At 50.8% G+C, this 26,649-nt stretch overlaps 1 protein-coding gene across 3 annotated transcripts in view; it reads left to right on the top strand.

The window, feature by feature from the left end:
* Positions 1-10,941: 10,941 nt before the first annotated feature.
* The window catches only part of PSD2 (pleckstrin and Sec7 domain containing 2), a 78,796-nt gene continuing 63,088 nt past the window's right edge, over positions 10,942-26,649 (top strand). For 2 of the 3 annotated variants that reach the window (XM_055812717.1, XM_055812718.1), the window contains exon 1: positions 10,943-11,068. The gene's annotated coding sequence lies outside the window, so the exon portion shown is untranslated. Of the gene's footprint in view, positions 11,069-26,649 lie in introns of all 3 variants that reach the window. The other variant, XM_055812719.1, reaches the window with a different exon arrangement.

Raw genomic sequence — 26,649 nt, 5'->3', positions numbered from 1 at the left:
TGCCCCCAGAGACTAAGGATGGAAGAAACCAGAGAAAATGCAAGAGGTCAGCAAACACAATGCAGCAATTAGCACAGGTGGATGGGGAGGAGAGATTGAGACAACACAATTTATGGAGTTCAGGAGACAGAATTCTCTAGGGGCACTGATCACGCACTATAAATACTTTCAAGGTAATGACATAAATGGAGTGAATTATTCACCATCTCTGATAGTGGGAGGGCAAGAGGCAGTGATCTGGATCTGAGGAAGGGAAGTCTGGGGGGGGAGGAAGCCCAGGCAGCAGGAACAGCCTGGCATGGGGCACTCTCCCTGGCGCAGCCCTTCTTTCTGTGCAAAGCCTGTCTCTAATATGTCCCTGACTGGGCCTATGCCAATACTGGTGCTGGAGGAGCTGAGGCCAGCTCATGGCCTGTGTGGGAGCTCCCAGCCTGCGTGTCCCTGCTGGCATGGAGGGAGTAGGTGAAGCTTCCTGCATGTGATGGCTCTGGCCCATACACGGAATCTGCTGCTCTCCCAGGGCTGCAGCCAAGCGGGCAAACACCTTCCCTTGCCTGTGGGAGCAAACTGTGTCTGCTTGGCCTCACATGGGTGGGAATGGATGGAGCTCAGTTTGGCATTTGTGACAGCCACCAAGCTAGGTAAACCAGTAGAAGGGAGCTAGAAGAAGGCTTTGACTTGGAAAGAAGAACCAGGGTCTGGAAATGCAGCCTCCAGCAAGATCACAGTATCACAGACTGGCTGGGGTTGGAAGGGAACTCTGGATGTTCTCTGGTCCACCCCCCCTGCTCAGGCAGGGCCACCAAAAGCCAGTTGCCCAGGTCTGTGTTTAGATGGCTTTTGAATATCTCCAAGGATGGTGACTCCAAAACCTCCCTGAGCAACCCATGCCAGTGATCAGTCACCCTCATAATGAAAAAGTGTTTCCTGGTGTTCACAGGGACCATCCTGTGTTTCCATTTGTGCCTGTTGCCTCTTGTCCTTTCACTGGGTACCACTGAAAAGAGCCTGGCTCAATCCTCTTTGCACCCTCCCTTCAGGTCTTTGTATACACTGATAAGATCCCCCTTGAGCCTCAAAGATGGAGATTTCCTGTGCACAGACAAGAAACCTCCTGCATGCTGCTGGGGTCTGTCTTTATCTGTCTCTATTTATCTGTCTGTGGACATGCATGTCTCTGCTAAAGAGTAATGACCACACTGAGACGATACATGTGAGGAGGCCTAGGAAAGTACTGTGCCTCTGCTGATGCTCTTGGCACAGGCTGGGGTTCAGCCCTACTCCTACTCCCCATTGCTTCACAGCAACCTCAGTGGGCAGCTGTGAACAGCTTTCCCAATAGCTGTTCTTTGTTCTCTCTGCTGCTGGATCATGGCCTCATGCCACAAGGGAAATGGAGGAGAGATGGGAGTAGCTCTGCTGTCCCTTTGTCATGGTAACCCATGGAGGCAGGGGTGCCTCCTGAATGCTCTGGCAGCCTGGCACCCCGCTGCATCCGTCCTGTACCTCATCCTACCTAGGCTGCGGGACAGAAAGGTGGTGCAGAAACAGTTTCTCGCTGCACAGACACAACCTGCCACTTCTCCTCACCTTGCAAGAGTCAAGCCTTCCTGTGTGCGGGCAAACACACCCTGGCTTGCACAGGCAGAATTTATTCACCCAGGGCAGCCAAATAGGAAACAAATGCCCCCGTGGCTCCTGGAGATTTGTCTTGATCTCAAGTTTTCCTGTCTGTGAGCAGTGTCCAACCTGTAGGAATATGCGGGGAGCCTGGACTTCTCTTCCTGGCTGGGCTTTAAACCACAGCATGGACTTGATTAGGGAAGATATCAGCCTGATGCCAGGTGGCAAACAAAATGTTATAGCAGGTGCCATCTGGGCACCTCTGATCCAACAGACCAGTTGAGATGATCACATATGGAGGGGACCCATTGCGTTTGCTAGGAGAGCCACTTTGATCTCTGGAGACTTTTCTATGTCTCTGCAGATGTGTTTTTCCTTATCTGCATCTCCCTTGGAGGGACTTTTCAGTACCTTATCATGGCCAGTAGGCCTGGAAGATAGCTATGGGTTCCCCAGAACTGCTTATGGGGTCAGAGTGGCGCTGAGGTAGCCATCATCAGTCAACCACCAACCTCACTCCTGGCAGAGGCCCATACTGGAAAGCAAGCAACCTGACAGACAAGTGGGTCAGCTTGAGTGGTTCTTGCCACCTCTCCAGGAAGCATTTAGGAAACAATGCTCTGATCTCCTGCCCAACGTGCAGTCACAGCGTGAACCAGGAGCCTGGATGTGCTGTCTGAGCCATGCTGGTCCAGAGAGACAGACAGGGAGACTCTTGCACTGCTCATCCACCACAGCCATATGTAGGAGGTGGCGTGGGCTGGAATGGCTTTTGGAAAGCCTAGAGGAGGCTTGCTGGCTCTTCAGCCCACAGAAGCCACAGGGTCTCCTGTTCCCTCTTAGCATGGACAGGTGGCCATGAGCAGGGTGGTCAGCCTGACTGTTGGGGAAGAATAAGGAAAGCAAAATCCACATAGGAAGAACATTATGGCTTTGGCAGCCCAGGGCCTACTGCCCGATCCGCATCTCCCCTAGAGAAGGACTGTTAAATTCAGTTCCTGGATGCTGCAGTGGCACGGAGCTGTGTAACAACAGCAAGAAAACAACAATCCCTTAGACCCTAGTCAGTTCTGTCCTGCACTGGCAGGGATGCAGTATCTGTCCCAGGCACTGATGCTATATGCAGAGAACAAGGACATGGATCTGGTCCAGCGTGGGGCATGCAGCTTTGCAAGCCAGAGACAGAGGAAAAGCAAAGGAAACTGCCTCCTAAATGTGAAATAACTGGAGGCTGGCTCCAGACCCTCAAGACAAAGCTATAAATCTGCCTAGCCCTGCTGCAAAAGCATGAGACACCCGGAACAGCCACATGGCGTCACAGTGTCCTTGATCTCTGTTTTCTCTTCCATCCCCTCCTTTCATCCCTGCCACCCCCGGAGGCACGTTCTGTCTCCTGGTGACTACGGTTACTCAGCCTGCTCAAACGCTGCTCTCTCCTGTCCTGCTGTGTTTTATGGCAGGCTGGGTCAGGTTGCAGTTGCTAATAGCAGTCGCCAAGCTTGGCACAGAGGGAGGGCAGTCCCAGCCGAAGGACAAGCTTTCCAGCAGGACGTGTTGCACTTCTGCCAGCTGCAGTGGCATCTGGGCCCTGCTCCCCTCTGTCATGTTTTGGGAGGACTGGCCAGTGCAAGGAATGCAAACTGGCGGGTGTTTTCCCCTGGGGCTCACATTAGGTTATGTGGTTGACAGTGCTCTGGCATGTCCTGTCACATGGTGGGGAGCAGGTCTGAGCCAATGCATGACCCATGGCTATGCTGGCCATGAAGCACTGCCCCCAGGCTGGCTGTGGGTCACAGGACCCATTGCTACAGCTCCTTGAACTTTCCTGGTAAGCTGAGATGAAAAGAGGAATCCTCTGGCTGCCCCAGTAAGGGAGAGCCATGTCAACGCCTCTTCCTAATGCAGAGCTGACACCAAGATGTCCCCTGGGAGACATGACCTAGCCCAGCTCCCCAGCTGGTTTAGAAACCACTCCGTTTTGAATCCACAGACCCCCACCACCACCACAACAAGTAAGGATAGAGTCTCAAAGGGCACCCAAACCACATCCAAGCAAGGCCACTGCCTGCTTGTCCCCATTTGACCATGTCCTGGACATTGTCTGGAATTGAGGGAACAAAGCAGAGTGGGCATAAAGCCATTGCCTTGCTCTCCTCCAATTTAGCTCCATGGAGTGTAGGCAGAATCAGCACATAAGCCACAAAAAGTCTGTGCCACATTTGTCTCCTTTGTGTCTCTGGGCTTGCTGCACAAGGAGCAGGGGGAAGAGAAATGTGTTCAGGCTGTAACTAATGCCAGAGCCTAAGAAATGGATCAATTCACCCCCAAACAATTTGCAATGCAAAGGGAGCAGCCCTTCTCTTGGTTTACTCCTCCCCATGCACAGACACATGCACAACCCTTCTTTCCCACATCCCTGCGCTGGGAGAAAAGCAGCTTGTCACCCCAGCACATACAAAATACGCCACCCCACTGCCCCCACCCACTCTGCCCAGCAGATTGCCTCCTTGCTGATTTAAATCCCTGGCGTGAGCACAACAGTACCCATGCACCCTCTGGCACCAGAGAGTCGGGAGTGGTGAAGACTGGATGCCAGAGAGGGGGTAACCCCAGCACATTGGCAGTACTGCCCGTACACAGCTCAGCTCTCCGTGTCTCCAAAGGTTTCTCTTGCAAGCACACTCGACTGATTAGTAAACGGAGCCTAAACCTTTTGGTCTCAATCGATCTTATCTTTAAACCCTGCAGACAACAATTCCTCAATCGATACCTCATTTAATTGCTGCCACCAGGCTGACAGCTGGGGTTCTGGCTGTGCAAGCCTGGCTGTCACATGGCAGGTTGCCAGCGCGACCTTCTAATCCCAAACTGATTTAGTCTCATGCAGCTCCTCTTCCCCGCCCCGCCCCACAGACCCTATTCCTGCCCTTCCCTCCCTGTGCAGGGGCAGGGAACGCCCTGACTACATGCATCCCCCCATGAACACATCTCATCTCTGTGCTCATTCGCCTCTGGACAGGTGTGATCAAACTGTCATGTCGATGAACGCCTGAGCATGGACACGCAGACTCCATGCTCACTGCTGAGGCCTGATGCAGCCCAGTCGCAGCCCAAGAAGCAGATCCCTGCCATGCGGGGGACACCTGGGTGACACATGCAGTGTTTCCCAGCCAGCCCACACTAAGGGACAGGCAGCTGCTGCTCCGTGCATCCCAATACCAGAGCTGGCCTCCATGCATCTTTGCAGCGCTGCCTTCCCCAGCTGGGACCCTGCATGGGCTGGGCTTGATCCATTTGCTAGCTGCTGTTCCTGGCAAGCGCGAGGAACTGGATTTTTAGGGATGCTCATGACCCTCTGAAGAGCAGCAGATATAGAGGCAAGCCACTGCTGCTGTTTTACCACAAGCTGACTCGTGGAATCAGGCATCGACGCCCCCATGGAGTGCTCAGCTTGGGGCTGGGGGAGGAATGGCAAACCGATCAGGCTTCTGTGAAGGGGTGCTAGCCATGGCTGCTCTGTGTTTGCTCTGGCTCAATTTTTACTCTTGTTTTGATCATGGATTTTGCTGTGGTGTAGTGATAATCATAGGTGCAACATGTATTTCCTTCAGTGGCAGATGTGAAATAATTGCTGTAACCCTGATCTTTGAGTTGTGTGTTTGTCATCTGCAGTTCTTGATGGCCTCTCTTTGTGGTGATGCTGATTACTCTGTCCTTGTATCCTCGGGAAACATTAGTGTGTAATTTTGTAAAGAAATAGAGCTGGTATATGAACACATCATCAGCAATACTACCACATTAAAACCTAGGCCTTCCTCTAGACGGAGATCGTGCCCCTCAGTACCAAGCATGAGTCTGGGGTCTGCCCAGCAAGGAGATGTGCACCTTGCTTTCAGTGGTGCCTGTGGCATCAGCGCATCTGCAGCTCAGCCCAGCCACTGGGATCTGGTGCAGACCTGGTCTTGGTCACACCAGCTTTCAGGCAACGCTACCTACAAATCCACAGTGTAAACCACAGTGGAGATACATCTCACTGCAGTCTGTGGCCATCACTTTCTATGTGCGTGCTCTTCTGAAGCTCACTTGTTCCATCTCCAGCTTTATGTGGAGGCAGCAGCTTGCCCAAGCTCTGCTGAACACATCTTGGAAGGTTTCTGAGCCTAGATGCAGTGGGACTGGTGGGCTTGGCTGGTCTGCCAGCAACGCTACCTTCTGTGCTGTTTGCGGAATCAGTGCCTGGGGCTGATCACTGACTTTCCTGAACTCCAGGGGAGGATAGACCACAGCAGAAAGAAGCTTTCAGGTTTGTCTTGCAAGGGGTGACTTACCTACTGGGTACCACCAGTGACATTTTGAGTGTCACCTACCCTTGCGGCTTTGAATCCTTCCACTCTGTGGTGAACCAGAGTCAGTCCCCTCCAAGCAAGAGGAGGTTTGGAGATGTAAAATAAATCACCAGCTCCACTGTTGGCCTTAGCTAGTAAGTATCCTTATTTTGTGTTAAGTAACAGAGATGAGGCCCTTGCTATGCTAAGTGCTGTACAGAGGAAATGGGTCTGGGGAACTCGGGTCTTCCCAGTGTCTGACAAGGATGTGGAAATCTTCTCAGAGGTGACCATCTTGGTACCATTTAAAGCCGTCACAGATGAGCATTGATGAGCCAGTGCACTAGGAAAGGCAGGTGAACATGCTAACAGCTTACTGGGGACAAACTCAGCTCTGGTGTAAATGGATGCAGTGTCTTTGGGTCCGCTGGGTTAACTTAGAAGACCCTTGGCTGCTGCAAGAGGCGGTGTCTCCTCCAGCTGAAAATAGGTGGGATGCATCATGTCCTACGTGTCTACTCTTTCAGTTTGCTCTTCTCCTGTAACAGCTACGCCAAGCCAGAATGTAACCTTGGGAAAAAAGCCAGATTCTGCTCTTGGTGCAAACTGCTGAGGCTGGAGGACATAGCAGAGGTCAGGCTGAAGTTAAAGGCACCTGAATTCTGGTTCCCTGGGCCAGAAACCATTTCCAGAGCCTTTTGGTCTGGACAGAATCTAGCCTGTACATCCAAGGTATCTTACCACTGAGCTTGAACAGTACCTGTGTAAGCAAGACTCTGTTCTGTCAGGGTGTAATCTTAGGACAAAGTCTGCCCTGTTCCCAGTCCCCCATGCCACAGCTCCCCAGCAAGCCAGGGAGGGAGATGAATGCTCAACAGCTCCATGAATGAGGGTCATGAAAGCTTGCTATCATGCTAGTAGGAGTGGGGGACTTGTCTGTTATCAGCAACCAGAATTTGTTTCCACTGGCCTCTGCTACCGTTCAATAGTCTGCTCTATTCAGGACTGCTGTCTACTGCAGCTTACTCATGCCAGGTCCTCTGTGAGCGAGGCTGGAGCAGAGTGGATCCAGGTAGGCAGTCCTAGTGGGAGAGGTGACTGGTGGCAGAGGAGACCCTCAAGGGCAGGATGGGGGTTGGCTACCTGTACAGGCAGTGGCATGGGAGTACCCATCCCACAGTCATCCTTCGCCTTGGTGCGAGAAGGTGCCTGACACATACTACTGGGAGATCAGCAGTTGGCCCCGAGCATGCCCCAGATGGTTTGATGCTAGGGTGTTTGCACACAGCTCTGCCATTTAATGGGGAGAGAACGCATAGCTGATCCCAGCTGAAGCCATACACTAAAATGCTGACAGACTGTTTGTCGAGACACAAACATTGGCAAATGGCCCCGCTTGCCATATACTTCGAGTCACGGTAGGGAAGGAGGGAACCCAAGAACAGGGCTGTCTCTGGCAGTGACTGAGAGTCCTCAAAGTGCAGTTCAGTGCATGTTTCTGGGAAGAGGGGAGTCACTTGGGAGATTTGAAGCACCCTTTTTCCAAATGAGTGGAACTGAGATGCCCCAGCTTCTTAAAATGAGGCTGGGGGTGATGGGGACAGCTGGGTGTGTTTCTCATGCAGCACAGTTTGGGGGATGGAGCATCCCACCCATCCAGCCAGGATGGAACCTCTTTGGTCCCTCCGGCTTGGTGTGTTCAGTGGTATTTCGCCAGAGAAAGCCAGATCGTCAGTATCTTGGGTATGCCAGAGGCTCCTCTCCTGTCAGGTAATGCAGCACACAGGGCTGCCAATGGTGCTGGCTGTGCTCAGCGTCTCTCAGCAGGGCTGTGCCTTACTGATGTGTGCTGTTAGCTCTTCCCACCCGGGGTCTTACACACCAGAAAGGAGTGGATGGGAGCTGTGGGGAAGGTGACGCTGAAAACATGCATCAGAGCTGGGCAGTGTGGGGCAGGAGCCAGGGACCAGTGTTGTGCCCAGCAGGTGGGACAGGTCTGCTTGCCTCTGGGTCAGGCTGGGACCTTCCCATGCTTGTGCCATGAACTTACAGCAGTGCTGGGAGGGGAAGCATTGCTTCCAAACAGCAGCTTGTGGCATCTAGTGCATCCTCTGGGGTACCTGGGTTTGCACCCTGGTAAAGCCAGGTCACATTACTTGAGTTGTCAGTCCAGAAAAGTGAGCTCTCAAGCAGTCTGGATGGCAAGAGGTTCCTGAGATGGACAGCTGCTGTTTACATTTCCCAGCAAACAAGGGAAAGCAAGTATTGCTCCTGTGCTGATCTAGCAGCTTTCATTTTGCCAGCAAGAGTCTTTTGTCTCTCAGATCTCCCTAGCTGGAAAAAACTTTTGAAGCTAATTGTTAACCTGACTGGGCCTCAGTTGGAGACTTCTGCAAACAGGGACTCCTGTGCTTCCAGGAGCAATGCCCTGCAAAATGCTGGATACTTCCAAGGGCAATAGGGTGGGGGAGAGGAGCACCCAGGAAAAGGAAAACATGGCCTATGGGGATGAAGGGCACAGAAGAAGAAGGGTAACAAGGAGGGGAAGGAGCTATCACCTGGGAAGAATTACAAGCAAAGCAAAGCTTTTTACTTTATCTGGACACCACTCTGGAGCAGTCTGATGTTAAAGGAGCCCATAGTTTTAAATTACCACTAATGACCACATCAAAAATATCAAAGTTTGGGGTCAAGATTCAGTGAACTAGGGAAGGATTCTTGTGGTTTGATCCTCTGCTTTGAGGATCATTCAACAGGTACCTGCATCAGAGCAAGGGTAGTAAAGATGCCAGGGACCATCTCTTTCACCAAGCTCGTGCAAAGAGGATGGGGTCCCTGCAGAGTGTGGGGCTCAGCTTGGCTTGGTGGCAGATGGGCTGTGCATCCCTCCGCCAGCTGCCACTGCAACGCTGTCGCGCTCCATGCTGCACCACACAGCCACATGGGCAGCTCAGCACTAGCAACCAAGCCAGGCTGTGGCACCCACTGACACCCCAGCCTGCAGCACCATTGAGGACCACTCAAGGCACCCACTTGAGGTTGCAGAGGCCTGGGAGAACCCAATTAATTGTCTTCACAGAGTAGCCGTCCCCTAATATGGTCTGTCACTGCAGCCCAGGACTTTAAATTCAGTGCCTGCAACTGCATGGGAGGCTCAGCAAGGCAATGGCAAAGGGTGCAGGGCAGGGCTGTTAGCCTATTTTGTTCTGGGCTGCTTTCTGCTCTCCTCTGGGATGTCTGTGGTGCTGCCAACTTCACAATATATGATTTCATTTCCAATTTTAAATCACATGATAGGAATGTTGGTCACCTAAAAAAGCAAAGAAAGCTTTGGCTTGTGTGAATTGCTGTGAAAAGCATGAAAAGGACTTGTACATAGGTAGAAAAATGCCGACTGTGGGCTTGAGGGGCAGCTACTCACCTTGTACAATGCCAGAGCATGTGTCAGACAGGGACACCCCACTGCCCCAGTCTAGTCTCTGGGACAGTTGTCCAACTAACTTGCACTGGAGAAAGTCCTGGAAGCTGGGTCTTGCATCACCTCCGGTCATCTTTCTCACCATCCCCTGCATTGGGTTTTAGACCCCCACAGCCCATGAATTCCTTGCCACATCAAAGAAGGGGAGAGAAAAGAGCAAAGTGACTATTTCTCAACCCAACCCGAATGCCCCGGGCAGTGACCCAAGCAGCAGCTTGGCCACTGAAGTGCTCAGCTCCCAGCCTTGCCCTGTCCTCCTGCCCTCCTCTTGCCAGGCTGCCTGTTCAGCCCCCCCCACTGTGGCTTGCACATGCCAGCTGCTTGCTCTGACAAGCCAAGCGAGACCCCCCTCCACGGTCCAGGGAGAGGGAACGGGCTGCTAACGGAAATGTATCGCTTCAGTGTGATCTCCCTGACCTGAAATCCTCTGGAGACCTCTCTCCAGACTAGTTCATCCTGCTGATGCTGAACTCTTTCTTCCTCCTGGTTTTGCCTCCTTTCTCCCCACATTAGAGGTTTCTCTGTGAGGTGTGGGGGTGTCTCTCATGGTACCTTGCTGCATTTTGCGTAATCTCCCACATCGGCCTTCCCTCATTCAGAGGTTCCCTGGTGGCTGCATCCCCTTCTGCTGATGTGCCGGGCTCAGTGGCTGGCACCACAGCCTCCCATGGGATCCTGTCTCTTAGCAACGCTCCAGCCCAGAAGGTAGATGCTGAGCACATGTCTGGTCCACCAGTCATGGGGGCTTCATGCGCAGGGCAGAGGGCAGCTGCTGCCTGGAAGGAAGGGGCTGTATCCTCCTGCACATGCCACCTCCTCTCCCCTGGCCCTGTGAGGTAGGCGAGGGGTGTGGGAGGTTGAGCATCAATGTAGGGGACTGCAGCCTGGTACCCCACCAATTGCAGAGCTCTCCAGGGCCTTTCTTGCACCAGGGACATGCACAAATCCCACTTCCCTGCCTGCCTTCTACCACTGCTCCCGCATGACTAACAAGGCCCTGAGAAGCTGCTCAGGCTGCCCCTGCCCCAAGAGTGCCGTGGTGGGGATGAGGCAGCCAGGGGTACCAGAGCTGCAGCTGTGCCCCAGGCGGAGGGGGGTCCCTGTGGGCACACCCTTAGCATGGGAGACCCCAATTAACAGCCTGCTTGGAGCAGCCATCCTGATGCTGCCAGCGTGGGGGTGGAAAACAGTGCCTCATTCCCAATACCCTCAGCCCACCGAGAAAACATCCACAGAGCCAGCAGCCAGTCCTTTTTGGGGTCCCCACATAGCATTCTACTGCCACAACAGAGCACAGGTCCTGGGATGGCCGGAGGGGGAGAGGAAGGCAAGCCCACGGCCTGCCCACACCTTTGTCGCTTGGCTCTGCGTCCCTCTGCCCCCGCCCCGCGGAGCTGGGAGCAGCGCCAGCTGCGAACGCCAGGGGGAGCCAAAGGACGCGACAGCAGCGGATGTACTCTTTGGCGCCCCCTGGCGTCCAGATCTCGCACTGCAACCGGGAGGGATCCCAGTCCCGGGTCCCCCAGGGGATGCACCGAGCGGAGCGGAGCCGCTTGCCCATGGCCCCACGCGTGTCCCGGGGGCCGGCGCCCGGCGTGGCGGGGACGTGGAAACGGAGGCGAGCAGGGCGCGGAGGTGCGAGGTGAGTGCGCGCACCCCACACGCAGGCACACACCGCGGGGAACATCTCCGGGAGTGGGGGTGGGCAGGGCTCCTGGGGGCGAGCGGTGGGCTCAGCCCCCCGCCCCCGTGCCGGAGGGATGGGTGCCCCCGTGGCTGTGTTATCCCTGTTCCAGAGGGCTGTGCCATCCCCTGTATCAGCAGCAGGGTGCAGGGTGGGCTGTGCAGGCGCTGCACGTATGCCTCTCCATAAGCCGGACAGTGGCAGAAGCTGGAGCGACCACCCCCGGGAGCACCATCCTCTTACAAGTGGTGTCCAGTGAAGTGACATTCACCGAGTTAGAAGGTGGCTGTCCTTTCCTGAGAGTCTCCGGGAAGGAATACTGGGGGATTAAGCTTGTGCTCAAGTGGTGTCATGCTATCTCAAAGGGCTGCAGTGCTTCTCAGGCTGCTCAGGGAAGGACTCGCTGTACGGGTTTTGGAAGATTTGAGGCCTGGAAGAGGGTTTGCTGCAAGGATTTTTCTGCTGTCAGGTTCCTGGCCAGCTCTTTCCTGGTCCAGTGCCTCTCTGGCTTTCTTCTGTGTAATGGAGCAGGCTCATCCGGGTGGCAGAAACATCCTTTCAACCACCACTCAGTGGTATGTAAGGCAGAGGCAGCATCCCTGCCAGGCTGTAAGCAGTGCTCCTTTGCTCAGACATGGGCGAGAGGCACTGGGCTCACTGTAATTCCCTAACTTAGAGGGAAGACTGAGAAGCAGAATTAAAAAGGTGTCATGTGGAAAACCTCATTCAAGCTGACTTGTGGGTCACCTTGGTCTGGTGGACAAGAATTGCACTGGGAAGGTTTCAGGTCTTTCTTGGCAAGCAAAGTTAGTAGCCTCTTGGCAAAGTTGCAGGAATAGGATGCTTGCTTTCTCTGTGGGATGGGAAGCCTTGTTATGAGGAGCAGTCTTCTGGTGCTTCAGCCTCAAGTTCCATGTCAGTACCTCTGGGCAGTGGTCATAGGAGGACAGCAGAATTTGCCTGTGGATTTGATATGATTCCTCAGTTAGCAATGACTTTGTGTAGGATGAAAGACACTCCAGAGTAAAAAACAATAAAATGTCCCAAAGTGAGTACTTCTGGTTCTTTCTGCCTGGCAAAAATTGCCTTCCTTATGGCAGGAAAAGGGGAGTAATGGTTTCTAGGTTTAGTATGAGGGAGGCGGCAGTTCTGGGGCTGTTGCCCAGGCTGGCAGAGGTGGTGTGTGAGGGGGTGGCCTTGAGCAGTCAGCTTGTGCACCTATGGTTGGCTTCTGCAGCTCAGAGCAGCTTCAGCCTGCACCCTGCTGTTGGCAAACTGAATTTCACTGTCGTGAAGTCAAAGGCATCATCACCATTGTTGGCACCACAAAAGGGACCCGGGCAGCCCAGGGCTGGAGCTGGTGGTCTCCTCTGTCCCAGTGTTTCCTGTCACTCCTGAGCTTTCCCCATCCAGCAGCGCTGCTTGCCATCCTGGGCTGCTGTCCCTGGGGAAGGACCATGGTATCTCTCCAGCACAGGGCAGGTGGGCCACCTTCCTGCTTTACTGCTGCCTGGATGCCCTGCCTGATCCATAAGGGTCATCGCTCCTGTCCCAAATGTCTTGATGACAAGTGCTAGCAAGCAGCCACTGTTAACAGCCCTAGGAAAGACAAAAATCTTTCTCCACCTCTCAACTTCGTCCTAGACTGGTGTGCACATTTCCCTAGCCTGGAGGGAGTGGCTGAGCAGCTGAATTCCATTCAAGGCAGTTAAAAGACCATTGTGGGTGGCTGATAACTTCGAAGTTAAAAGGAAGCTGACATGGGGATACCCGCAAAACAATCTTGATGGCTTTTCTCAGCTGGTGGACTCAGATGTTAGGTTAGACCAGAAACACCTCAGTTTAGGGGCTGCTGAGGTTCACACCTGAGCTCATGGCTCCCACAGACTGCTTTTTGCAAGTCAGAGTTTAAGAAAACAAACCACACCTGGCAGGGAAGCCTTTCTTTGGAGGGACTCACAGCTTTCTGCAAATGGACCTGGATGGTTTCCTACTGCCTCCTTTGAGAGCAGCAACAACAAGGAACAGGATTTTGAATGGTGGCCTGAGATCTGGTGCTCTGTGTTTCCGTTCCAGCACAGGGTCCTAAGCCAAGAAAACTGCCTGTCCTGCCAAGGCTGGGTAGGAAACTCGGCCCTGGAGCAGGCAGGCAGTGGTGTAGCCTTAACTCCTCTCTACAAACAGCAGTGAGGCTCCTTTGATGAACATGCTATCTGCAGAATTTATTTTCTTGTTTCTTTTTGGGGGACTCATCACGCCTGCCTCAGCTGCAGCCTGCTGACTGGCTGGTGGTCTGTGGAGCTTTTGAAGATGCTAAATACAAGCTCAGTGATGATCCTTAATAACTTTTTTTTTCTCATGTCCTCTTTGAACAGTGCTCTCTGTAGTGGGCTGAAAAGCGAGCTGGGGGAAAGGTGCTGAGGTGCAAGGAGTCGAGCAGAGGTAGGTGGGCTGAGGCCAGCAGAGGAGATGGCCTCGGCAGTAGGGAGCCTCGAAGCAGGTTACAAGCATTAAACTCATTCTGGCACTTCAGCGGTCAGGCACATCAGGAATCTTCTTAAGTTTTCTCTCTTGGTGATCGTTTCTTGCAAAACCCTGGGTTTAGCAAATCAGGAAGACGGGGACCAGCCATTAGGTTTGGGCACATGCATCCCACAGGCTCCTGGGGGCAGAACATTTCTTCTGTTAGGCAGGTAGACTGACTGTCAGCAGTGAGTCTAGCAGTCATCTCAGAGAGACAGAGAGCTGCTCTGCTTTGAGGACCATTCATCCCAGCTGCTTGCCTGAACATACTACATATCTGCACTTTAGCTGTCTCCTATCAGGTTAGCATGTGCATGGGCAAGCTGCCTCCTCTGTATTTGCTCCTCCTGCTGTGGTGACCAGATGTCCTACTCTTTAGTGACATCGTCCTACTTTCAAGTAGGTTAATCTATTTTTGCCTGGCCCAGAGTGTTGGACTGTCTTTTGTTGTGACTTTGCCTTTCTGCGCATCCTGCGCCTGGCTTTCCTGTGGCAGAGGTAGAAGACCTGCAGGTCCCGGTCCCAAGCAGTACAAGCCATTTTCCTTTGCTGTATTTCCTGCAGGAAGCCTCTGGGCCCTTGCACAGCAATCAGCCTTGCAGACAGGTCAAAGGCTTGGGGCCCCAGTGCACAGTTTTGAGCCTGCCTCCTTAAAGATGATTAGATGCTGAAGGTCCTCAGAGGGAAGGCTTCCAGCTTGCTTTAAGGGTCTGGATGTCCTTGTGCTGGCTGGCAGTCACGTAAAGGTGGTTGTTCTTGTTTTAGGCATATCTTGTCTTGAAGTGCCAGCACTCCCAGGATTGGAAGAGACATCTGAGCCAGGGAAGGGAAGAAGGACTTTTCAGGGCTGACAGTCAGTTGGGGACAGGACAGGAGTCTTCTCTTGTAACTGAAAACAAAAGGCAGGTTGAAGCCTAGGTACTGCAGGGAACCACCTTCCAACTCACAAGCCTTCCTCTGAAAATAGCTTCTCTTTGGCTTGCCAGCCTCTGCTAATACTGATCTCTCACCCTGGCTCTTCCTAACCACTAGTCCATTTACCCTTTGACTTTGAAAGCAGTAGCTTCTGGGTCACGCTGAATTCTGCATGCCTGAAGGGTCCTTGAGCTGCCTGAGGTGGGCTCCAACTGTCCTGGTGTGGCTGCAAGGCTGCAGTCCTGGAAAAGGCAAGGGAGCTGGACTGCCCCCCAGGTAGGCTGTGCCATAGTGGGGCTTGGAGGGAGCATGCAGGGTGGAAGCTGAAGGCCGATGAGCTTTGGTTCAGTGCTGCAGTTTATTTATGGCCCGCTTAGCAATCTCAGGCAGGCAGTGTGGGTTAAGGCATCTCCTGTCCTGGATCGACAGTACAGATCCAATTAGCCTTGAAAGCCTCTAATTATTTGTCCTGAATTGCTCTGGTGGTAACCAAGGCTCTGCTATCTCTTCCTTTTGTCTGTGTCCCAGCTGGAAATGCCCCAGTGTCCCTGCATCTAGAGCAGCAAGTGTGATGTGTGAGCAGAGTCAGCACAACCTAATGAAAGAAGACAGGCCCCGTTAGTTAATGAGGGGGTGGACCTGCTTCATTAAGTTTGGGGAGTTCTCCAAGCCCTGTCCAGAGGGACAAAGGACTGAGATTATGTGTGGCTAAGATAAGGCTCACATGATTACTGCAGCGAGAGAGGTGGATGGAGGGGCTGCAGACCATGGGGAGGGAGGGGATGGTAGTCAGAAAGGATTTGAAAGCAGAAGATCCCTCCTATCTGTGCAAAGAAGGCACATCCCTCGCGGAGTGCAACGTCTATGCCCAGACCAGGTCACTTGTTCCCATGTTTCATTCCTCCCTTTGGAGCCATACTGCTAGGAGGGTGCCCAGCACTCAGATGGCAAACCCTCCCCTTTGCTCTGCCTGTTCACTGATGCTCTTGCTGCTGCCAGCTCTGCAGGACACGTGATGTGGGTGAATGGTGTGCTCTCCTCTGGCCCCAGTGCTTCAGCCCTGACCCTTCTTGGTACAGTTACTCATCTGTGCCCTGCTCATCAGTGATCCAGCACAGAGGGAACAGCCGGCTCTGCCTCTGCCAGACTGCAGCATCCCAAACCGATGGAGGTGACCATCCCGGGGAAGTGACCCTGGCTTGCTGGGAGGGAAGCTGGGCCTTAACAGCTTGGCTGACCCAACAGCATTATTGCAGGTTGGCAGCTGAGAGCTGTGGGCACAAGGCCGGGTTACACAAACAAGGCCTGAGGACTTCTCTTTTCCCAGACACGTGCTAAGTTACAGCTGTAGATTGCCAACTGCAAAACTACTTTAAGGTGAAAAAAGCTTTGCAGGGCACTTATCGCATCCTCCCACTCATTCTGGGTGCTCATTGGGCAAAAGAGGAGTCTTGGCTGTCTGTGAGAGAAAATGTGTCATTTATGTTCTTAGTAACCTTAACTCTGACCTAAAATGGCAGCAAATAGCTCTCAGACAAGACAGGGCAGCCAGCCTTGGTTTTAAAGCAAAATTTTACATGAATAATATTCAGCTCCTGTATGAGGGGTCATCTGAGTGCTTCCACCACTGTTAGCAGGTCACAGGGTCCCCCAAAAATGGGGTTTACGTCATCATCTTGTGACGCTGTCTGAAGGTAAGCCATGGCTCCGCTCACCGCGTGCATGTTATCTCTTGGTGTGGATGCATGAGGCCAGCGCCACGTCGGACCCTGCCAGTGGTACAGCTCTGTCCCTGAGCCTGAGCAGAAAGGATACAGGGAGAGTCAGCAAGGGTGCCCACCTCGGGGGGAGCTGTTCACTGGCATCCCTGGTGGGACCCAGGCTGCTGGAGCACCTAGTGCATCTGTCTGACCTCCAGCTGAAGGATGTTCAAATGGACCCGTTTCTGCCAGGGCTGGGGCTGCGGTGGTCCAGCAGGGCTAGGGAGTTGCTGACACATCCTTCCAGCCTCCTGGTGTCCTTCCCCTGCAGGCCAGGGGCACGTCTGCCAAGTTCAAACCAGGGAGCTTCCTCCATACAAATGGGGACGAGGGGGGCAGGCTGTTAACGTACAAAAACTGTTTCTTTCCTGCCCACTTGGGAAGTGGAGCTATTGAATTTTAAGCAGCAAAGACAAAACTCTGCTGAAGAGGCCTCTTCTGTGCTTGCTTGGTGAAATCACTGATCACAGTGGTGGGGGGGGGTCCGGGAAGATGCCAGGCTTGGCCTTATTAATGACTCTGTTGTTGTCTGCTCTAGTTTGTTGGTCTTTGCTCTGGGAGACAGTTTGCCAAAGCAGCAGCTATTTTCCCCAGAGAAGCTTCCTTGCGAGCCATCCCTGTGGTGGGGGCTGCCTCTCTGCATGGCTGGGCTGTACACCACCAGCTCTCTGCCCAGCCTGTGGAGTGGCACTGGCTTGATGGGCTGACCCAAAGGGCTCTAGGGATCTACTTTATGGCCACAAAACCTGAACTTGTGAGGGGAGGGAGGACAGGCAAGAGGTGACAGAGCCTCTTTGATCCACCAGCAGCTTTTCCCCTCTGGTTTTTAAGGGTGCCCAGCCTTGAAGCTTTGTACCCTGAGGAGGGGCACCCCCTTCTCCTGCCAAGGTCTCTGCTGTCTCCAGCAGCACCGATTTGGCTGGGCTGCAGACACAGTAGCAGCCTGACTCCTGTTTTTCATCCAGCACTTTAACTATCCAGCAAAGCAGCTGTGCAGTTAGTTGCTCTGCCCTGCACACCTCCTGTTTCCCACCCCAAGCTCAGAGCATCAGGCCCTCTTGCCTGCATTTTTCTCCTTGAACCACTTAGTTTTAAAATAGAACAATTGTCTTCCTTTAGGAATGAGCTTATTTGCTCCAATCTAGGGCAGTCTGACAGTGCAGCAACCTGCACCGCTCTCTTTGGGAGCACAGTTGTATTCCCTGCATGGTGTCCAGCATGGCGGTCCTCGGTGGCAAGGGGGGGGGGGGGGCGCATCTGTGGCTTAGGGTGATGGTTGGGTCAGTGGCTCAGTGTCTGAGAAGGTGCATTACTGGGGCTGAGCAGTACAGGTCCTCAGTCCCAGTCTTTCCTTTGTAACCACAGACATCAGAAGCGTGCAGGCTTGGCTCCTTGGCAGCAAGGGTGCACAGCCCTCCCTGCGTGGCCAGGCCCTGAGGGATCCCCACATGGGGAAGCTTACCTTGTTCCTGGGTCTGTGTGGTAAGAAGACATAGAGTTTCAGACTTTCACTGACATGTATATCAACAAGTGATAGATTTTGAGAGGTGGCCTCGTCCACGCTCATACCTGAAGATGGAACCAGTTTTATGTAGGCTGCTGCCAGCAGAGGCTTCTCCAACCTGCTCCTAAAATCCCTGCCCATGACCGCTATCTCTTTTACAAGGTGGCGAGTTGACTGTGAATTGGGGTACATAATTGATTCTGGGATTAAATGCTCGAAAGCTAAGAGACCCTTTTCAGAAGCTTGTTGTAGTGATGAGTTCAGTGATGGAGAGTGTTCTGCCAGCATCAGCTGCCACACTGGCAATGGTAGGAAGGGTTTACATCCCTGCATTACATAGGTTGCCTAATCTCCTCTGTCTTGGGATCCCTCTGCTGTCTCACAAGTCTACACCCAGCTGTTGTTTAATTAAAAAATAAGCAGACAGGTATTCACAAGGAAAATTAAGCTGTTTTATTCTTGATGTGTCTTTGATGCTCTTCTGACATCTTGTCTGGGGACAACAGCTCTAAGTCTTGAATTCGAATTTTTGTCTTGCAAAGCCGATTGTTTTAATTGGGATCAAAGTCTCAGAGCAGCAAATGTCCCATGCCAAGCAGACTGGCCCTGGTGTTAGAGAGGAACGATGCCTTCTTTCCCCTTTGCACTGCCCGAAGGGTTGTGAGGTTCAGGTGATGTGGCTGTAGCTCACATTCAGTTTCACCTTTTGAGTGACTGCATGCAGCTTTCTACACCTGTGTTAAGCCAGCCTTGACACTAACCACAGCCCATATTGTGGTGGTCAGGAGAATGAAAGAAAGATCTGTGTAATGCATCCAAGGTCACATAGAAAGGCAACATTAGCTACTGGTGATTTCTATTGTAGGAGCGAAGAAGAGCAAGCTGACAAGAAGCTAGTGGCTAGGAGCACAAGATACACCTTTATAACAGGGGATTTGACCATGGACACAAGACCAGACCGCTCATCTTTCAGCTGAGCTTTGTGTCCTTTCAAGGAAGCTGGAGCTATAGTTTGCATCCTAGAAGTTGGGGACCTACAGAGGAATCCCACATGAGCTCTGAGGTACCCCTCAGTATGTTCATCTGGGCTTGACAAACCTTGAGATGCCAAAGCATGGGAGGACACTGCAGGGGACTCCATATTCCCTGAGCCAGCAGAGCTTCTCTGTCTGGTGGCTTTCGATGAGACATGGAAGAAATATATTAAAAGGCAAATTCTCAAAGGTTAAAGGAGGTGGATCTCCTCCATTAAAGCACTGTAAATACTACAGTCAAGCCCACCCCAACTGGCTGTGTAAAGCCAAGCTTGGGAGCTCTTCTGGGTGGGAACCCAAGGCTACCTGGTACACAGGACTCAAGTTTCTGTGAACACCCTCTCTGGACTAGTGTGGCCCAGCCAAGGAAGGGATTCCCCCAAGGCACAGACAAACCAGGACAGGACTTGGTTGCTTTGGACTTCCCCTGCAGGAGTGCCAGACTTTCACCCACAGATCATAGACTCAGACGCTCTCAGGGTTCAACCCACCAGCTTTGCGCACTGAGTTACTCTTTGCTACAGAGCAAATGCAATTGTACAGATCCAGCCATGGCTTTGCTAATGTCTGGAGGTAGGTTAGTGTCAGTATTTTACTTGGCATCTGCCATCTAAAACATCTTTGACCAAGGCAGAGGAGTGTTCATGAATTAAGCTTCACTGCTCTCCTCCTAAAGTGATACTGTGTGTTCTTCATACTGGAAACTGAGGTTGCTGAAGGAAGTCAGAGGTGTGGGGCGGGAGAGGAAAAAAACTCAGGAAAGCTCTAAAACTGTCATTTTAATTTGCTGTATTGTACCCTGAGAACATCATCGCTGCTGGAGATATCACTCCAGCTGCTCACCTAGTGGGAGCTGCTGGAGATTTGCAAGTAGAAGAGCTTTAAACAACGGACAATGCAGACTGAACCATCAGATTTTCATCCGCTTGGTCCCTGATATACTAATAGGCACCTCTTCTATTTTGCATATAACATGACCTGTTGTATAAATATTTAGTCACTCTGTTGGGAACATTAATTATAAATGGAGACGAAGCTTTTGAAAGCTGCCTGTAGATCTGGGCACCCAATTTCCATTAATTTTAATGAGAACCAGACATCCAAATCCCATTCAGTGGCTTTGAGCATCTCAGGCAGGAAGCTTCATCTGACACCCCCCTGCTTCTCCTCACTCTACACTTTAGGAGTGATGTTTGCAAAAATTTTACAAATTGTGCAGAAGCCTGGGTCGTAACAGTGCCATGTCAGTGTTCTCTGCTGAGGATGGTTCTTTGGTAGCTTCGGAAGTTTTTATAATCAGTTCATTTAAACTATTCTGTTAGTTCTTTTCCTCTGCACCCCCTCCACTCCCCCCCTCCCCCCCACCCCCAGCATTTTGAAACAGTGATGCCTGAATGAATCCCCAGCCTGTGTGATTTTTGACAGAGAAGCTTTGATGCTTGAAAATGACAGCTGTGCAGAGCAGGTCTGAAATGAATGATTGAATTATCTGACTGATTAAAAATGTGCTGTGGCTTGGAAGATCTGACAGCAAGTATTCACTTAGGCAACTCACATGAAAGAGAGTGCATGTGCATGGGGGGTGTGTGCTTGTGTGCGCACTGGGAAAAAACAGCCAGTGAAATGCAACAAACACCCAGAGCCACTTGGAGCAGCAGCTTCTTTAAGCTCAACATCCTTTCAAAAGCTTCAAATCTTCCACGCCATACTCAGCAAAAGCTAACACTCAGCATGGTTGTAGAGATAATGATGATTTAGACAGACGTCAGCAGTGGTTTAGGAATGGAAACTGAGTTAAATGGTGGTGCAGGCTGGGGAACTACTTAACTGCATCGCAGTCCCAATCCAACCTGTGGCTGAGGAACGATAAACTCTCCCATTGGAAACACAGTTCCCGTCCTCTGTGCTACAGACACATGCTCATGGTGTGGAGTAGCCTCAGGAATGCCAGATCGCGATTTTTGAAAAATGTGAGCCCTGGTGAGGTCATCTATAAATGGCTGGAAGGATGGAGAAAGGAAGCCTGATTATGGCTGTGCCCTTGATGCTGTCAGTGATGGGAGCAGCAGATGTGTTAATGCATGAGGGACAGTAAGAGCCTTTCCAGACCTAGCTCAGCTTCCCTCCCAGTCCCCATACAGTGAATTGTCCCTTCCTGATGCCTCACATAAATTCAGCTTTGCTAGAATGTAAGCAATATATCTGGAAGTGAAATGAATGAAAACAAAAATTGAAGCAATGTTTCTTTGCAAATGAAACATGTTTTGTCAGCAGGGGGAAAAGTTGTGTCATAAAGGATACAATTGTAGCTCTCTGTTGCAAATAGTCTTGTTCTGATAGTTTACTGAAATTGATTTTTTTTCCTAAACTGTTCAACCAGTCTTCATCTCCCTACTTGTGGATCACTATCTTCCTCTTACTTCTAGCTCAAAAGAGATGAAACTCTGGACTATAACTAATTGCTTTATCAGAAATAATTCTGGTTTAGCCTCTCAGACCAGCCACTGAATAATTTGTTCTTTGCCCCTTCCAGTGCCATTAGCTACAGTGCTATTAGGTGTCCGTAATGGCTTCAGTCATTCAGTTTCGTGCTCCCTGTCCCAGTGGTCATTTCAAAAGATTAAATGCTGTAGCTACAATAGTCCTAAGGGCACACATAGCTAATGGTAATTCATTGGCATCTGTGTCATCTCTCCATCAGCAGCCCAAAATGTCTCTCTCAATGAATCCACTTTTAGCAACCCAGGAACACTCCGAGCAGAGAAGATGCTAGGTCTTCCTTGTAGAGGTTTGTGTAGCTGCAGGCTGCATCATTGCCAGTTGTCTCAGTGCAACCCAACACCTCCCCAGACATGGGAGCCCCCTGCCCTCTGTGCTTCTGTTCCCCATGTCTCCCAGCCAGGCCCTAACTCTGGAGCTTAAATGAAACATCAGATCATTTAAATGTCCCTTGTCATCATCTGAAAACCTATAGCTATAGACAATATAATACAAATCACATTTATAATTTCAAAATTTGTCTTTAATCCCCCTTCCCCTATCCAAAGCCTTTGAAAAAGCAGAGCCAGAGCACCTGACTGTGGCCTGTAGGTTGGATCCAGACTGGCAATGTGCCTTAAAGGGGAGCGTGATGACCAGGCCAACATCTACGGTTAGAGAGGCCATGCTCCCTGGTACATGGGCAGTGTAGCTTACCTTGGCCAAAATTTTCAACATCTTTGGTCACTATACCTAATCCTACTGGCTGAGTAGTCCTTGGCCTGGAAAAGCCAGGGCCAGGGCTCTCTTCCCTCTTACCACTGAAGCATTCTCTGTTTTCGTGCCTTGGATTGTCTCAGGCAACAGCAAATTCTTCATCCTCTGTCCCTTCTCATCAGTGCTCCAGAGCCTGCACACAGGCAGCATAATCACTCCATATGCCCTTCTCCCAGTTTCAGGTTGTGTCCAAGCTCCAGTCAAGTATAAGCTCTGAGCAAAACCCTCTTCAAATATGTGCTGCCATGCCACGTGCAGGGCTGTCAGCCCAGCATGTGAGACATCTCAAAAGGAGCAAGGGCCCAGGCTGGGTGAGGTGAAATTGCTGCAGTTTGGCAAGAGAAAACCTCCCAGAGATGTTAGGACCCTACACAACCTGACTGATGTGAGGATGCATAAATTACATCTCTTTGCAGCTGCTGCTCCCCAGGCTCCTCCCTGCACTGTAGTCACGCATGCTGAGCAGCCAGCGCTGGGTCCCGGGCAGCTCACAGCAAGTCCAGATGATCCAGTCGGAGCATGTCTGTCTCTGGGTACACTGCCTGATCGGGGGGGCTGTTTCATGCATGAAGCAGGATACAGAGTCTGCAGCGACAGGCTGTGAGGAAGCTCTGGAGACAAACACAGCATTCAGGGTGCTGAGGCTTGCGGAAGCCCCTAGCAGAGGTGGACCTGGCACATGCCTGTGGTTAAAGAAGGAGAGTGACTGCTCCGAACCATGAGTCAGATTTGGCCATCACAGTCAACGATAAGTTCTGTATGAACAAAGTTATCAGTAGTACCCTTACTGCCATCTGAGCATGAAATGTGGAGAAGTGGGTAAAAAGGAGGTTGTGCAGTTGTCCTATGCATCGATGCCACATGCCTGGGCAATAGACGAACATCAGAAATTCTCATTTCCAAAAATAAACAGGACATCCTAGGCAATATTGAGACACATTGATAGAGGCCTGAATCATAGGATACCCAAATCATGCAGGGGTGACAGGACAGAAAGCTGGAGATGAGACCTTCGTAGGAATCCAAGAGCCGAGCAGTGTCCAGAGAAGGCCATTCTCTGCCTGTCACACCTGGCGTGCAGCTGGTGGAGAGCCCGCTGGAGATCCCAGCAAGCTGGGGAGGTGGTGCTGCTCTGCAGGGCTCACTGGGGACGCAGCAGAGCTTTGCCTCCTTGGGGTGGCACTCGTGTGACACAGTGCCTTAGGGACATCCCAGCCGGCACTGGTGGAGCTGTGGGCACCTCTGGGAGTGGCGTTCCCTTGGGTGAAGGGAGTGGATTGATAACAGCATCATAGCCTTTCTGCCTCCAAGTCCTCAGCCTGTCCTGGGACATTGTCCCCATGCTTGTCCTAACGTATGGCCAAGGGCTGCTCCTCCGTTCAGGCTCAAGCTGATCTTCCCCAGCGTGGAAGTGTCCTTGCAGATTACCAGGCTGAACTAGGGGGCTTGACAAATAGCTTCCCTGTACAGCTTCATAACAAAGTGAAAGAAAATCCATGTTCCCAGAACAGCTTTTCAGTCTTAGGGATAGATGCTGAAGGACTCGTGCTGCTGCCAGTAACACAGCCCCAGAGTTTCTAAAAATGATGGATGATAATATTCTGTTACCAAAGGTATTGCAGTGAATTTGGTGTAATTCTGTATCAGACCTCAGTCTGACAGATAAAGGTGAATTGATTACGGAACTCAGAATTAGTGGTTGCTTAAATGAACTAATTGCACTCGCTAACAAGTAGAATGTAATCCTAAATTGATGATATATATGCAAGGCACTTTAAAGTGGTCAATTTTCCTAAGCTGAGAACAATTACAAGCACGAAATATTTGGAGGAAAAACTGAGACAAAACGTGTGTTATAAATGAGGGTTGTTTAAGAAGACTTTGATAGACGCTGTGTCTTCCACAGCATGCACACTATTTTGCAATCATCAAACATACTCTTAGCTAAGGATCTATCATTGTTAAGGAAGAGAAAAGCAGAAATAATAACAGTAGTGAAAAAGCCAACTAGAAAAAGAAGGGATTTGGTAACAAAAGCTATGAATTAACTGTTACATAATGCAGAAACCTGGAAGGCTACTTTGAAAGACCAGTCAATGAAAATTATGTTTACCAGCATTAAGGACTATAAGAAAGTGTGCTGTATTTATACACATACATGTCAGGAATAAAATAAATGTTGTGTGTCATTTTTAGATCAAGGTGCTAAAAGAGTCTGATCTGATAGTGCAAAAAAAGTGTCCAGCTAAAGATCCATAGCTCTGGAGAAAAGCACTCTGATGGGTTTGTATCTTATAGAGATAATGGAAAACTTCTTGTTCCAGTAGTAACCAGGCACCATGTTAAATGGCACCTAGTAAACAGAAATGCTTGTACAAATTTAGGACTAGAAAAACTACATTGAACAGTTTCATAAGACATGGGAGAGAAATCCTTTTAGGGTGTTGATATTTCATGTATATCTTTCATGTTGATATTCATGTATATATTTCATATATCACATATAACCTGGGGACAGGTTAGGCAGACAAAGTAGGATGACGTTTGTTTAGGTGAGATGGTGAATGGCAGAGAGGGGGAGACTCACTGCACTGGAATATGACAAAATATGGAAGAGACACTGCAGATCCCTTGTAGCCAGAAGAACAGCAGGCTCCCTACTGGACCTCCCAGAGTTTGCTCAAATTAGTTGCTGAGGATACAGTTTTCATACAAGAAAAGTTAGTAAAATCAGGACAAGTCAGATGCTGAGAGTGGTCGTGTCTGCTTGGGGAGCTGATTTTACGTCAATGATGGGCTCTCAGGAAGACAAATGCAAATTCATACATTCAGGAACCCCCACGAGCAGAGATGGTGACTCATGATATGCATGAAGATGGAGAGTGAACAGAGTCATCATCCAGCAGCATTAGTCTTGCCTTTTGCCAAAACCTGAAATGCCAGGGATGATGTCTCCCATATTCCAGGCTGGGATTTCCCAGGCAGAAATGCCTACAAGGGGCAGGGGATCAAAAACCTCCGGAGCCCATCAAGATTTCTTTTGCCTGAGTGAGAGGGGTGAGTAATCCTCGCACAAGAGATTCATGCTGTGCAGTTTCATCTTGGGACTTCCAGAGAGCACTGGAGATCATGGTGGGCATGGTTGGAAACCCACTTGTTATGGGGATGGAGCATTTCAAACTTAGGCATTAAGCTGCAGTTAAGATACTTTTAAAATTGTCAGGTGAGGTTTATAAACCTTGTGGTATTGTAGGGTAGATGGTCCTGCCTTCTCCACTTGGAGCAATGCAGGAGCAGAGCTGGGGCTGCATGGCAGCCAGCCTTGCAGCAACTTTGGAGCTCAGGTTTATCAGTGGATTCCACAGGGGTACCTGACCATGAACAATCTCAGGACCACAAGCTCCTATCTTTTTCCAGGGATCTGCCTCTCCCATCAGCCTAGCTGGGGTGTTTCCATGGTCTGTACAGTGTAGCTCCTGTTAACTTTTGTGCCTGTCATGAGGTCTGCAGAGTTTAGGTGTGGTGCCCGGAAGACCCCCAGATGTGTGCTTTCATTTGCTTGGGGGGTGCCCCCCTTGATGTCAGTGTGGAAGAAAGGTGGCCTCTCCCTATGTTGCTCCTGCTTCCCCACAGAACTCATGTCACAGGTGGCAAACGGCATCTGCACGCTCACATGCACATCCCAGCGTTAAACAGCATGCCCAAAATTGTAATAGTTTAGGAGATTTCTTAATTAAAAAAAAAACAACAAAAACATTATGACATGTGCAAGGCATCTAACACCAATCTACCAGCAATCCAGGGAAAATCTTAGTACTGTTACTGTTAGGAGTGTCTCATAAATGTTAAGGACAAGCACACCACCCTGCTTGAGGGATGACAGGAGGTTTTTCTCTGAATCCAGCTGTTGATCTGCTCATTCCCAGAAGCAGAATGATTGATAACCCAGTTATTTGGAACCCACTAGTGGATGTATTCTTAGAAACTAGAACCTCATTTTCTCACGCTGCAAAATGTCACTTCCTAGGGCTGGCTGTGCAGAAATTGGATTTTGTTACTTGCCTTCAGACCTGAACAGTACAATGGACTGATGAATATTGATTGTGCTTTTTTTTTGTTTTTTTTTGTTCTGTTGTTGTTAAAGCACCCTAACCTGGTAATTGGTTGATTACAAATACATTAGAATTGATCAGAGAGAGGAGTAGGACAGACTTTTGTGATGGTGTAATGCGGATCCTGTCTCTTGGATGAAGGAACCCTGAGGGAGGCTAGCAGTCCCACATTGGATTCGTCCGGCTGCTTACTGCCCTTGTCCCTGGCCACAAGATCCATTTCATGTCTCTCCAGCACAGTAACCTTCATTCACACTTGGGTTTGTTGGATAACTCCTGAGTATAGCTGCAGGGTGGCTCATTACATGGTTCATTACCAATACTATCCCTGGCAAACAACCCCGTGTGCTGTGCTGTGGGGTATCCCTTCTGGAAGAATATACGGCCGTGTTCTGCTGAGCTACTCTAGGACATTATTTAATCTAATGGCTGTACT

This window comes from Falco peregrinus, chromosome 8 (assembly GCF_023634155.1).
Source record: "Falco peregrinus isolate bFalPer1 chromosome 8, bFalPer1.pri, whole genome shotgun sequence".
NCBI classification, from domain to species: domain Eukaryota; kingdom Metazoa; phylum Chordata; class Aves; order Falconiformes; family Falconidae; genus Falco; species Falco peregrinus.
Note: the sequence above shows the minus strand (reverse complement) of the source record. Positions and strands in the feature narration are given on the sequence as shown.